General features: G+C 36.2%; 2 long non-coding RNA genes across 2 annotated transcripts; one reads left to right on the forward strand and one right to left on the reverse strand.

Moving 5' to 3' along the window:
- Window positions 1-248: 248 nt before the first annotated feature.
- LOC124378207 lies at window positions 249-1570 on the reverse strand. The gene is made up of 3 exons (XR_006924177.1): window positions 1187-1570; window positions 859-924; window positions 249-625 (listed from the first exon to the last, which is right to left on the reverse strand). It is a non-coding gene; the product is annotated as an uncharacterized LOC124378207 (long non-coding RNA).
- Window positions 1571-1673: 103 nt separating this feature from the next.
- LOC124378208 lies at window positions 1674-2254 on the forward strand. The gene is made up of 2 exons (XR_006924178.1): window positions 1674-1783; window positions 1999-2254. It is a non-coding gene; the product is annotated as an uncharacterized LOC124378208 (long non-coding RNA).
- Window positions 2255-13770: the final 11516 nt, after the last annotated feature.

The raw sequence follows: 13770 nt of genomic DNA on the forward strand, positions 1-13770 counted from the left end.
CTTTTCTAACACCAAGTGGCTGAATGAGCACAAATCTCCACAAGCACACTCCAAAATCTAGTGGAACATCTTCCCAGAAGAGTGAGAAAATTATATTATAACTGCAAATGAGGACTTACTGTAGAATGGGATATAAAAAAAGCACATACAAATCATATAGTCCAGTGTCTGCAAACATTTGTCCATATTCTGTATGTAGCAGCTGTACATCGGTACATGTACCTTTCTTCAATAAAATTTTGAAAATCTGTGAGCAAAAGGTTTTTATTGTTTATTTTTGTGACAACAAACACATTTTTTTTTATCTCAAGTAGACTCAAGTATCTTTTTGCATCAATGTCATTTTATTTATCAGTTTAAAATATTTTCAGACCGAATATTTAATTCACTGATTCCGCCTCCGTACACTAGCGCTGTAGAAAATGTGGAAAACTTGCTCCTCAGAGCATAGAAGTGTGGGTTGCTGCTCCACACTGGCCTCCTAGATAAGCTCCAGAACCTGTTGGGAAAAGCGTTCCTCCCGGCTTTATCAGCTTAATACCGGGGTCTCCTGCTCCGTAATTCTCTGGGCCGTGAGGCTAAAGCATCAGCCTGGCTGAGATGAGGTGCGAGAACTTTCCGGAAGCTGAAAGAAATGAACCGCATATCAGCGTCAAACGGATTTGCCCATCCTTAAGACAGAGATGAATTATTTGCTGGATTGAGTCATGGGTAAATTTTTATTATTTAAGTTAAAAAAAAAACATTAGCATCAGTTTACAAGTTTGAGCCTCCCTTTTTGAATATACAATAATTATTATCTACTGATTTCCATCCTCTACCTTTAAAACTACCTAAATTGAGCAGGATTTTACTTACCATCTTTGCAGCTACACATCAACAAGTCTATATAAAGCATAAAAATCTTGCAGTGTCTCGCTTCATCTTTAATAGAGAACATGGAAAGAAACAGGTGGTTACATGGACAATACAGTACATAGAATTAATAAGAAAAACAAAAGAACAAGAAAGGTGCTTTATAATTGTATTTTACAGCACAGTGAAATTCCTTCTTTGCATATCTGAACGGAATTCTTCCACTGCAAATGATCCAAAACACAGCTGCACTAGCTGTGTTCAACCACTGTTACTCCCTTCACTGGCTTCCGGTGGCTGTACTCATCAGATTCAATACATTGATGCTTACCTACAAAGCCAAAAATAGGCCAGCGCCCTCTTATCTCAAAGCTCTGATGACTCCTCGCACTGCACCATGCTGTCTCAGATCTTCTAGCACTGCTTGACTGGTCTCACCTTCTCTCAGGGTTAAGAGGTAAGTATACATCAAGATTCTTTTCTGTTCTGGGTTTGAGGTGGTGGAATGAACCCTAGATGTCCGAACAGCCGAGCCACGTGACAGGTGAAGACCTAGCTCTTCCCGAAACACAAACTTTTTTGAGGTACTTTTTTACCTGTTTATTTTGTCTTTGTTTATTTAAGAAGAAAAAGGAAAAGTGTGCTATAATTTCTTTCAACAGAGGCTGATTGTATCTTTGTGTCAGAGAACCACCAGCCACGCCTCCCTCCAAGGATCACACTCTCACTCAGCCTCGCCCTGCTCTAATCACCGACACCTGTTCCCCATTTACCTATCCCCTTTATAAGGCCCTGATTCCCGCTCACTCACTGTCAGATCTGCACATTGCTACCGTAGATCACCTGGACTTCCAACCACTTCTGTTTCCCTGTGCGTCCATGGTCCTGGCTTCGCTTCACGTTAAGAACTCAGGATAAGTTTGTTTTGGTATGTTTGAAATCAATAAAGACTACATGTTGTTTAGTAAATAAAAAAAAAAAAACGTACTGACAAATAGCTGTTGAGTAAAGTATTATATATATATATACAGTATATAATATATATTTTTGATTAACAAGATTTCTTCATGACGTTCTATTTTGTTGCTTTTCCTTTTATTTAATTAATAAAATAGAGCAAGTTTTTTTCTTTTTTCAATTTAGGAACCCAGGAGAATCTATTTCTATATTTATATATTTGCTTCATCATGCATCACAATAATATAAAATGGGCCACAATTCTCATGTCAAGAGATAACGTGTTTGCAAAGTTACAAATGTCAGCCATAAGGATGCATAGGTTACTGTAATCCCATTCATATGAAATTTAATTAAATCATTTGAAATGAACTGTTAAATTCAAAGAAATCTGAAAACTAGCTCTATCCAGGTTCATCTATTAAACCTATCATGCACGTCATGTATCGTGGTGATTCTTTCCACCATTTAGAATCTTTAGAGGGTGCAAACTTTTGCACCGGACTGTATTTGTCCTTAGAGAGAAATGATTAAATAGTAAGACATCTTAAAACACATGAGTAATACATGTTTTCTTTAGAATATGGAAAAAACTGTTTTTCCAAGATAAATTGAATTAAGTAAAGCTGAAAAGGTACATTTATGCACCATCATTTTATGTGCTTTTTCCGATTTTTCAAACTATGGGCCAATTGCACTAATTAAGCATCTGTGCTGAAGCAATGTGAGCTGATGGACTTAACATTAACATCCCCAGCAAAAGATACGTAGAATGTTCTGGATTTATTAGTAGGGAGGAAAAAACTCAAAAAAGAGACAGAAATGTCTGCCGCATGCTAATTTCACTTTCAAGGCTGAAACAAGGACATCTCAGTTCCACTCCATGAGGGATTTATTAAAATATTAAAAAGCGAGTACGAACCTCTGTAATGACTGATAATGACTTTAAACCATTTAATCTTTCCATTTAATGTTGTGTATTATACAGAAATCCAAGCTGATATCGCTTTAATTTTGCCTCAAAACTCAACAGCATGGGCTCACTCCTTTTCAGACAGACATCTATGAGCAAATTTTCACCTTTAAAGTAAAAAAAAAAAAGCTATTAAAAAGCTGTTTCCTGTACCTGTAGGGGGTGAGATAACAAAGGGAGAGGAAGAAAAATTGTTTCATGGGGTCCTTAGATTCACACGTTTTTCATTGTGTGTTTCTTTGTGATAATGAGTAAATGAAGTTTGAGTGTCGGAGAACAGCATACAAAAGGTTTAACCACCATTTGAGGAAAAACTCACACTGAGAGGGTCTTATTTTAGGAGTGGAAAAGAAGCGAACATAGATGACTAACATATAAGACATTGTTTATTTCAAATATTGATTTGCTGGTGGGGGGTGGGCATACATTTGGGGTTCGGTACTATTGAGTTCTCCTGATTTAGCCACTTTCTGCAATTTTCCACCTACTTGTCAGGTTTAGCTCTTAGTCAGGTCATACTTTTCATGGGAAGTCAGCCAACCATCTTTTCTGACTGCTGTTCCTGCTGGATCACAAGGCAATGGAACAGACCCACAGGATCTGCCCTCTTTTGCATACATGAACTCAGAGAGCTGTGATTGGTTAATATCACTGTGATTGACAGTGCAGTTTTCCTGCATCAGAAAATAACCTCTATAATCTGTATCTATTACACACACACACACACACACACACACACACACACACACACACACACACCAGCTAAGCATAACATTATGACATTATAACATTATGACAGGTGAAATGAAGAACACTGATTATATCTTCATCAAGGCACCTGTTAGTGGGTGGGGTATATTAGGCAGCAAGTGAACATTCTGTCCTTAAAGGTGATGTTAGAAGCAGGAAAAATGAGCAAATGTAAGGATTTGAGCGAGTTTGTCAAGGACCAAATTGTGACGTCTACGCGACTGGGTCAGAGCATCTCCAAAACTGCAGCTCTTGTGGGATGTTACTGGTGGTGGTCAGTATCTATCAAAAGTGCTTCAAGTAAGGAACAGTGGTGAACTGGCGACAAGGTGGTGGGCGGCCGCTGTTTTATATATATAATTAAATTAAATGTTCGGTGTATATATATATATATATATATATATATATATATATATATATATATATATATATATATATTTTTTTTTTTTTTTTTTTATTAACTGTCAACCTAAAACAGTGAAAGCTGTAAGCCCTGGACAGTCTGTTTAGTGTATTAATTTATTTAGATATAGAAAAATGCAAAAACAGTGTAGACTAAACAAATATAAGTTTAAGGCAAAAAAACAGTCTTCCTTCATAATCTCTGAGCCCTAAATTCTACACAGAAGTTAATATATTTTATTGATATAAGTAGCATTACCAGACCAATACCAGCATCAGTATCGATGCATCTTTAGATCTTACAATGTGAAATACTTCTAGTTGCCATCTTGGGTATAAAGCTACATGCTCTGATAGTCGACCAGCATTTATAGCCTTTTCCCTTGTTCGAGGTTATAAAGAGTGCATCACTGAAACATTTATTACTGCCATCAGCAAAAGCTCTCCACTCGTTTCCTGGAGAGTTGGCCAACTGCAATTCTCCCACTGGACCAGACCTCCTTTTACTGGATTTACACTGTGCACTGCAACAAATTACTCTGACCACAAGCCATCGACCCGCATCGACTGTCTTTACTGTAACAGATCTGTTGAGTTCGAGACCAATTGAATAAAACCTGTTGATACACTGACAGAACCATAGGTTTCAGGCATAATGTGGTCTTTGACAGAAATAACATCCAACACGTTATCCAACACAAAGCTGCTGTACTGAGTGTTTGTTTAATTTGTAGATCAAATTTTATTACACAGTTTGTTGAAGAAATTACAGGGCTTATACACCTTCCCAGGAGTATTAAAAGCTGAGATTTTTGTCATTGGGATAGTTTATTCAGTCTTAACGGACATTACAAAATCGAAAACTGGCTGGTTTGTTCCATTTGAACTCAAAGTCCTTCTCAAAATCAATGTCTTCATTTTAAAAATGAGCTCATCTGCTCGAGGCCAGTGGCAATGACACCTTTATTGTCCCTGCTGGGGATATTTGGAAGATGTAGCCAGATAATATAGGCACGACTGCTGATGTGAGATCACTCTAATTGAAGTGCAGGGACTAATGGGAATTGGCAAAAACATCACGTGCAAGCTTGACCCATTTGGCAACATTTGGTAGTTTCATGCATCTGGATTGCGTTCTGATAAATTTTTAAGTACACACACGCAAACACACAATTTCTCTATATATCTATATACAATATATATGCACACACACATTGTCCCAGAGTTGCGATGGTTTGGCTTACAATTTTTTGATCTGACGATGGCGATACGGCGAAATTTTACAAATATTTATTGTTTTGTGCAGCAGGCAAACATACTACCCCATACTGAGCACAATTGTTTGAAACTTCTGGGTAAGCTGGACCATGTCTCAACTTATAACAATATTTTCAAGCTATGATTGGGTCATCGGAACTCATCTCCATCATAAGTCGTGGACTACCTGTATATATAAAATAGATAGACAGATAGATAGACAGATCTCTGTAGAGTTTAGTAGGGTTGAGGTCAGAGCTCTACAGCAGACCATCTAAGATCTTCAACTCCAAACCATGTAAATAATACATCAGTGCACGGGGGCATCATCATGTTGTTCTTAAGGGACAATACTATAGAAAAGAAACTTGAAGTCAATGTGCAGCATGTACAGTAGTACGGATTTACTGTCCTCTGAAAATAAGTAAAAATACAGCCATTATTGTCTAAATAACTGGCAACAAAAGTGAGAACACCCTAAGTGAACATGTCAAAACTGTGTCCAAAGTGTCAATATTCTGTGTGAACACCATTGTTATCCAGCACTGCCTAAATCATCCTGGGTATGGAATTCACCAGAGCTGCACAGGTTGTTGCTGGGATCCTCTTTCACTCCTCCATAATGACATCAGGGGGTGGCTAAATGTTAGACACATGGAGCTTCTCCATCTTCCGCTTGAGGAGTCCCACAGGTGCTCAATAGGGTTCAGGTCTGGAGACATACTTGGCCACTCCATCACCTTCACCTTCAGGTTCCTCAGCAAGGCAGTTGTCACCTTGGCGGTGTGTTTGGGTTTGTTATTATGTTGGAAAACTGCCATACGGCACAGTTTCTGAAGGGAGGGCATCATGTTCTACTTCAGAATGTCACAGTACACTGAAAACTGACGTTGTAGTGTGCAACGTATGGTCTGAGCACTGACAAGTTGACCTTCTGCTTCTGCAACCTCTAAAGCAATGCTGCAGCACTCATGCGTCTGTTTTTTAAGCAAGCTTTTTTAAGCAAGTGGACTTTTAAGCAAGTCCACTTCTTTGATGGACCCTTGTGAGGTCTGTTCAAGTGGAAACTGTCTTGGAAAACCTTTGTTTCACCCTGACCACTGTACTGTTACTCAGTTTGTTACAGATCTTCTTATAGCCTCGGCATCTTTGTGGAGATCAACAATTCTAATTCTCAGATCGTTAGAGAGTCTTCACCATGGGGTGCCATGTTGAACATCCAGTGGTCAGTATGAGAAAATTGTACTCAATGTAATTCAATTTTAACTGCTCTAATACAAGATACATACATTTTTATGGTCCTGTCAAGCAGACAAAAACATAAACATGATGAATAGGACATGTGTAATACAGATACGTATATAAGTGTGTGTGTTTTAAATTTAATATTTAAATTTGTAGATATGATCTACTTAACTGTTCTACTTATTTCAGCATTCTTTAACAAGTGTCTTCCTTCCTTCCATCCTGCATTCATTCACTCCCACTGCAGAATTGTCAGCATTTTCTCCTTTTAAGAAAAATTCATAAAGCTGGACAGAAAACACTAAAGAATCCATAGCGTATTATATTGCTATAGAATCTTTAGCATTTTCATGCCTGCACAAAACAAATCTTATTTTCCAGAATGTAGTGAGTAGCCACAGTGACACTATTTTCTATACCCCTGGCATTGTTGTGTATGTTTTCAAGTTTAATAATAATAATAATAATAATAAAAAAGCACTCAAAGTGCAAGGCAGAGACTAAACAAACTTGCGGTCCGCCACTTTCATTCCTGAGGGAACTCAGATCTTAACTATGTTCTGCACACAAAAAGGAGCCATGCCAGAACCTTGATATGCTTCTTACAGAGCTACTCCTTGGTTATCCTGGCTGTGTGCTTCGGTTCATTGTCATGTTGGAAGACCCAGCCTCGACCCATCTCAAATGCTCTAACTTAGGGAAGGAGGTTGTTCCCCAAAATCTCGCAATACATGGCCCCGGTCATCCTCTCCTTAAAACAGTGCAGTCACCCTGTCCCATGTGCAGAACCCCCCCCCAAAGCATGATGCTACCACCCCCATGCTTCACAGTAGGGATGGTGTTCTTGGGATGGTACTCATCATTCTTCTTCCTCCAAACACGTTTAGTGGAATTATGACCCAAAAGTTCTATTTTGGTCTCATCTGACCAAATGACTTTCTCCCATGACTCCTCTCGATCATCCAAATGGTCATTGGCAAACTTAAGAGGTGCCTGGAGATTTAGGCTGGTTTAAGCAGGGGAACCTTCCGTGCCATGCATGATTTCAAACCATGACGTTTTAGTGTATTACCAACAGTAACCTTGAAAACAGTGGTCCCAGCTCTTTTCAGGTCATTGACCAGCTCCTCCCGTGTAGTTCTGGGCTGATTTCTCACCTTCCTTAGGATCATTAGACAGGTGTTCAAATACTTATTTGCAGCTGTATCATACAAATAAATTGTTTAAAAATCATATATTGTGATTTCTGGATTTTTTTTTAGATTATGTCTCTCACAGTGGACATGCACCTACGATGACAATTTCAGACCCCTCCATGATTTCTAAGTGGGAGAACTTGCAAAATAGCACGGTGTTCAAATACTTATTTTCCTCACTGTATATATATATATAAGCAGTTTCTTACTACTTAAAAAAAGTGTTACATCAAAAGCTGTAGCAAGAGCACAAGCATAACCCCACAGTTAGTCTGTGGAGTAAGTGTTCTGTAACTCTAGAAAACTCTCTCTTTACAAGAAGGTCTGATGTGCAGGAAAATGGAACACTGAACTGCATTCATTATTTACAAAAAGCTCTTATAGAGCACTATTTTATTTTATTTTTTGATATATTGATACTTTCCCTAAGCATAAAAAAAAAAAAAAAGTACTTTTACTGGAGACATTTTTAAGAAAGGGAGTGGAATAAGATTTTATCATGCTGCTGGAAATGGACATAAGCCTAATAAATTCAGTTTGTTCTTTTAAATGCTAATTTAAATGCTAATCCCTTTTGGTGATTTTATTGTATGTAATTTTTACAACTTTCATATCTGGATATAATTCTTATAATCAAGACCGATGTTAAAATTATGTTGTGTACTGGCTGACATAAAAAAAATAAAAATAAAAAAAAAAAAAAATAAATAAAAAACAGCAGTGAAGTGCATCAGTTGAACTTTAGTAGTTTAGCTGCACCATAAGGAACAGATTTGACATAGCTAGAACTTAATAACTTACACCAACTTCTAGTGAATAACATTCACCAAAAATAAAACTACTCCTTGATTCTGTACAAGTAAACAATGCTGTAATGCACACAATAAAATAAGTTAACAATTTTAAAACCTTAACACCCATAAGCCTATAAATCTTAAACTTTATATAAAAATCTCACACAAACCACAATAATGGCTTAATGCCAGGCCAAGTATCCACCTGCTTTATATCATCTTCAAACAGGAAATTCCTGTAACAAATGAAAAGGGACTAGAATTCAGAGGAGGTTGCCTTCTGGTGGTATGGTGGTCAAATAACCTGACATTATAACTACTACATCTGTAATTTTACAATAATAATCATAATATTCATAATCATAATTTGTATTATTATTATAATACATTTTATTTAAAGTCTCCTTTCAAAACACTCAAGAACACCATACAGTAGAGTGAAATTATAAAATCAAACAAAAACAAACAGCTATTTAACTGTTAAAAGTATTCAGAAAAGGTTAATCTGAACAGATGAGTTTTGAGGCATGATTTAAAAGTGGTCAGACATTTACTTTCTGATATTGATTGTGAAAGAGAATTCCAGTGATGAGAAGCAGCCCAGCTGAATGCCCTAAACCCCATAGTGACTAAACAGACAGAGGGTACAGTGAGGGAAACAGATGAGGAAGATTTGAGAGTAAGCGTTGGAGAGTTGGTATGAAGAAGGTCAGAGAGGTACGAGGGTGCAAGATTATGAAGACCTTTGAAAGTGAGAAGCAGAATCTTGTACTCTATTCGAAATTTGACTTGGTGCCAACCAGAAGAACGTCTGTTTTGTCACAATTCATCTTTAAAAAATTGTGCGAGAACCAAGATTTAATCTTTTTTAAACAGTTCAAAAAAAAGGAGAAAAGAAGGGTACAATTTGGCTTGGAGGAGCTGAGTGTCATCTGCAGAGCAATAAACATTAATGCCATGTTTCCTAAAAATATCACCAGTAGGTAGTAAGTAAATGATAAACAAGAGAGGGCCCAAAACAGAGCCTTGAGGAACACCAGTAGTAACAGGAGTATGATCTGAAATTTTTATGTTGAACAAATTAAATGTGTCCAGAGAGATATGATCTAAAACAGATAAGAGGGACACCAGTAATACCAATAGAGCAAAGTCTATCTAAAATGACTCGATGGGAAATAGTTTTAAAGGCTATAGTTAAGGGTCCAGAATCAGCTGCCATCAGAAGATCGTTAACAACTTTTTCTGTACAATGCAATGGATGGAAAACAAATCGGTATTTTTCGAAGAGGATTTATTATTATTATTTTTTTTTTTTAGGTGGGAATAAACCTGAGAGGCAAAAACCTTTTCCAAAATTGGAAATTGCGCTAATTCTTGGAGGTATTACAGCAACCTTAAAAGATGAAGGAACCATACCGGAAGTGAAAGAAGAGTGATATCATTTCCTATACAAGACAAAGAAAAGAAGCAAGATTTGACTAAGTGAGTGGGCAGAGGATCTAAATAAAAGGTGGAAGCCTTAGATTGGCAAATAAGACCCGATATATCATAAACATTTGGAAGTTTAAAACTATAAAATAAAAACAGGAGAGAATCATGGGAAGCCAGATACAGCAGATCACATGCTATATTATTTTAATGAGTCAATTATTGATAAATATTGTAAATTTTGTTATTGAAGGTCATGAATTTATTGCATAAATTACTAACATATAAATGAGGCTGTAAGATATTATTTACTGTATTAAACAAAGATCTTCTGTTCCCTTCATCTTACCCAATTATAGTAGAGTAATAGTCAGATTTAGCAGTTAAAAGAGCGTTCTTGTAATTTCAGAATCATACACCTTAATAAAAGAACCATTTTAAAAACCTTTAGTTTTATGAATGTTATCATGCTGAAAAACTTAACAGACTTATAAACTAAGAGTCACAACATAACCGAGGTGTCTGTTGTGCAAATGAAGTTTGAAGAGATTAAAACTAATTCCTCAAAAAGTACAATTTAGGACTAACTTACATTTATTTAGTGAAAAAAATAATAAAATAATAAAAATTTAGTTATTCTGGTACAGACAGAAAATGCTTTCAAATTCGCTCTTAAATATAATGAACCTGAGAGACTTGTTTTCTGGGCCAAGTGATTGGTCTTGAATCTTCTTCCTCCATGTGCTGAGAAAGAGGCTTTAAAAAACAAGAACGCTGTAATTCCCTGGAATACTGCCAGCTAATACCGAGCTGTCAGCACGCAAGAAGCGTCAGGAGAGAGGTAGTACTGTGCATCCAAGAAAATGAGTTTTTAAAACCTTTTTGAAATTTCTCAATATTTGTGCTTTAATTCTTTGCTTTGATAACGTACATCCTTTTGAAAATCGGAAGTCACAGTGACTATGCGTTTGCTTTTGCTAATTGAAACAAACCTGACAATAGCTTAGTAGGGTTGGGTGATTTTATAATCAATATCCCACTCAATGATTTTGTAATACACTTTTCTGCTATCATTGGTATAGTAATTAGTTAATGAATTAATTTATATATTTATTATATTTTTTATAATTACTCATACACACACATGCAGATGGTTAGCTGCTGTACGTTATATTAAAAACCATCAAGTACTGTAGAAATGTCAAATATTTTTGTGTCACACAGCCATAAAGTTTAGTGACCTAGCTTAATCTACAGTATGAAACAGAAGAGAGTTTAGCAAGAGTCATTTTTTATTTTTATCTGTGTAGAATTTCTTCACCCGCCGATCTAAAATGACAAGATTCAATTTTCTGTCAGCGGCACCAGTGGTGATGCTTGTTTTAAATATTATTTACCTACCTACTCTTAGAAGCCAGAGAAGATTTAATAGTGTATAAAGATGCAATGCCATTCTAGATCTGTCTCAAGGAGTAATATTCCTGCATTGAGCCACCTGAGTTTGGCAAAATAGAAAAATCCCTTTGAAAAATACCCTTTACATATACAGTGGAACCTCGGGTTACGAGCGCCCCTGGATAAGTAAAATTCAGGTTAAGAGTCGCAATTCATAAAAAATGTTGCCTCTAGTTACGAGAAATTTTTTAGGATACGAGCGTTGCGCACGGAAAAATCGCAGGCAGGTTAGTTTTTTTACGTATCGCCACGTGCTCTCGCTGCGCTCTCGTGCAGCACATACACATCCGTTGGTCGCTCTAACAGTGTGGAATTACTGAACTTTAAATACTGTACGTATTCCTATCACCATGCCGCCAACAAAGAAGCGTATCGGGATACGAGCTTTTCAGGTTAAGAGTAAAGTGATGGAACCAATTAAACTCGTAACCCGAGGTTCCACTGTATTATATGGACAAAAGTTTGTCAATAAGATTCTATTGCTTTTTGAACATACCATTCCACATTCACCATTTGCTGTTATAATATCCTCCACCCTTCTTAGAGGATGGTCCACAAAACTTTGGAGTGTGCTTGTGAAGATTTGTGCTCATTCAGCCACAAGGACTTTTAGTAAAGTCATTAAAAGGGTAACTTGGGGAGATTTGAAATTGGATAACAATTTAGTTGTCTTCCATTAAGAGCACTTTCACATGGACAACAATTTTGGCAAGTTTTAGTTCAGACAATTCAAGGGTTATATATACCTGTCTGCCTCTTCATGATAATTTCCTAAAAGGATAGAAAAAAAGAAATCCTAGTCAGCACCTGGCAGTGTTATTTATCTGACACTGAAGCCGGTTTTAACAATAGGATGATGTTTTTAGCGAGATGAATGCTATAGAAAGTTTGTTGCAGCTAAAATATTTAAACCTTTTATCTAATATATTAGTACAAACTTGAAATGTTAATCCGAACTTTCGAGCCACTCATGGCTTCTCACAAACTATCAGATTTTTAGAAAGTTACTCGTAGTCCGGTTCCAAATGAAAAGTCGTGAACTCGAGGTCACAAGTGTCGAGGTCACGAGTATCGAGGTTTCACTGTATGTCTTTATATATATATATATATATATATATATATATATATATATATATATATATATATATATATATATATATATAATAGATGGCAAGTTTCACCAATTTTCATAACTTTGCATTAGCATAAAAGTTAACGATGTAATGCATCGATTTTTAAAAGTGTGCATTTGATACATTTGGACATACTTGCATCAGAAAAAAAACAACAACTGTACCATGAATCTGTACCGTACTAAATTGCATTGCATCACATTGTGTCAAATTGAATTATCTGTAATGTATCGTATTGTTGGCAATGCATAGACATGCAAATCGCATCGGCTTCAGTTATGTAGATGCACATCCCTAATATTTGTAATTTACTGTGTAGCAAATGAGTAATTATACTACTTTGTTGTACCAAAAAATCAGACCAGAGGACTAGAGGACATGAACTCAGCACCCAGATAAACAAACATCTATGATGCATTATATACCTTTGGAAGGAGCTTTCCTAACAACAACAATATTCTTATTGGATCTGATGCTCTCCCCAAATCAGAACAAGGATGTTCAGGATCAATCCTACACCAATCAGCACTAACAATAAAACCACTAAAACAGATGTTCAGTATCAATCCTACACCAATCAGCACTAACAATAAAACCAATAAAACCACTAAAACAGCTGTGACCCCAAAGACATCTGAAGATGTGCTGTGTTATATGGCACCAGGATGTTAGCAGCAAATCGTATAATCCTGTAAGATTCGAGGTTTGGACCTCAGGAGATCAGAATTGTTTGTCCAGCACATCCTACAGATGCTCGGATCGGATTGAGATTTTGGGAATTTGGAGGCTGAGCCGGCATCTTTAACTCTTTGTGATGTTCCTCCAACCATATTAAATGTTTTACAGTGTAGCAGGGGCATTATTATGAAAGAAAACAGGAATAGAATGGCAATGATAGGTAAAAACTATATACGTAATTGTTCTTCAACATGAGAGGTGGCAAACTGTCCTTGTGCATGTGGCGATTATTTTTTCAGAAGTAATAAAACAATACTTGGTCAGTGTTTAAATTTCTGGATGCAGTTTGTAATAACTGATTGGAGCTTAGATTAAAAAAAGGAACACATCTTATATCTTCTATTGTACGATGGTTATTGGAGCATCACAGTCATTTTTTCTTTTTAGCTTAAAGAAATAAAATATGTAATACAAATATATATATATATATATATATATATATATATATATATATATATATATATATATATATATATATATATATATAATGGGTGTGGCCTAAAACTAATTTTTTATTTAGTTGACTGTAAAATGTAAAGTAAAACAGAATGACATTATTAGCGAATCTCATTAACCCATATTTTATT

Source organism: Silurus meridionalis, chromosome 24 (genome assembly GCF_014805685.1).
Source record: "Silurus meridionalis isolate SWU-2019-XX chromosome 24, ASM1480568v1, whole genome shotgun sequence".
In the NCBI taxonomy this organism is placed as follows: domain Eukaryota; kingdom Metazoa; phylum Chordata; class Actinopteri; order Siluriformes; family Siluridae; genus Silurus; species Silurus meridionalis.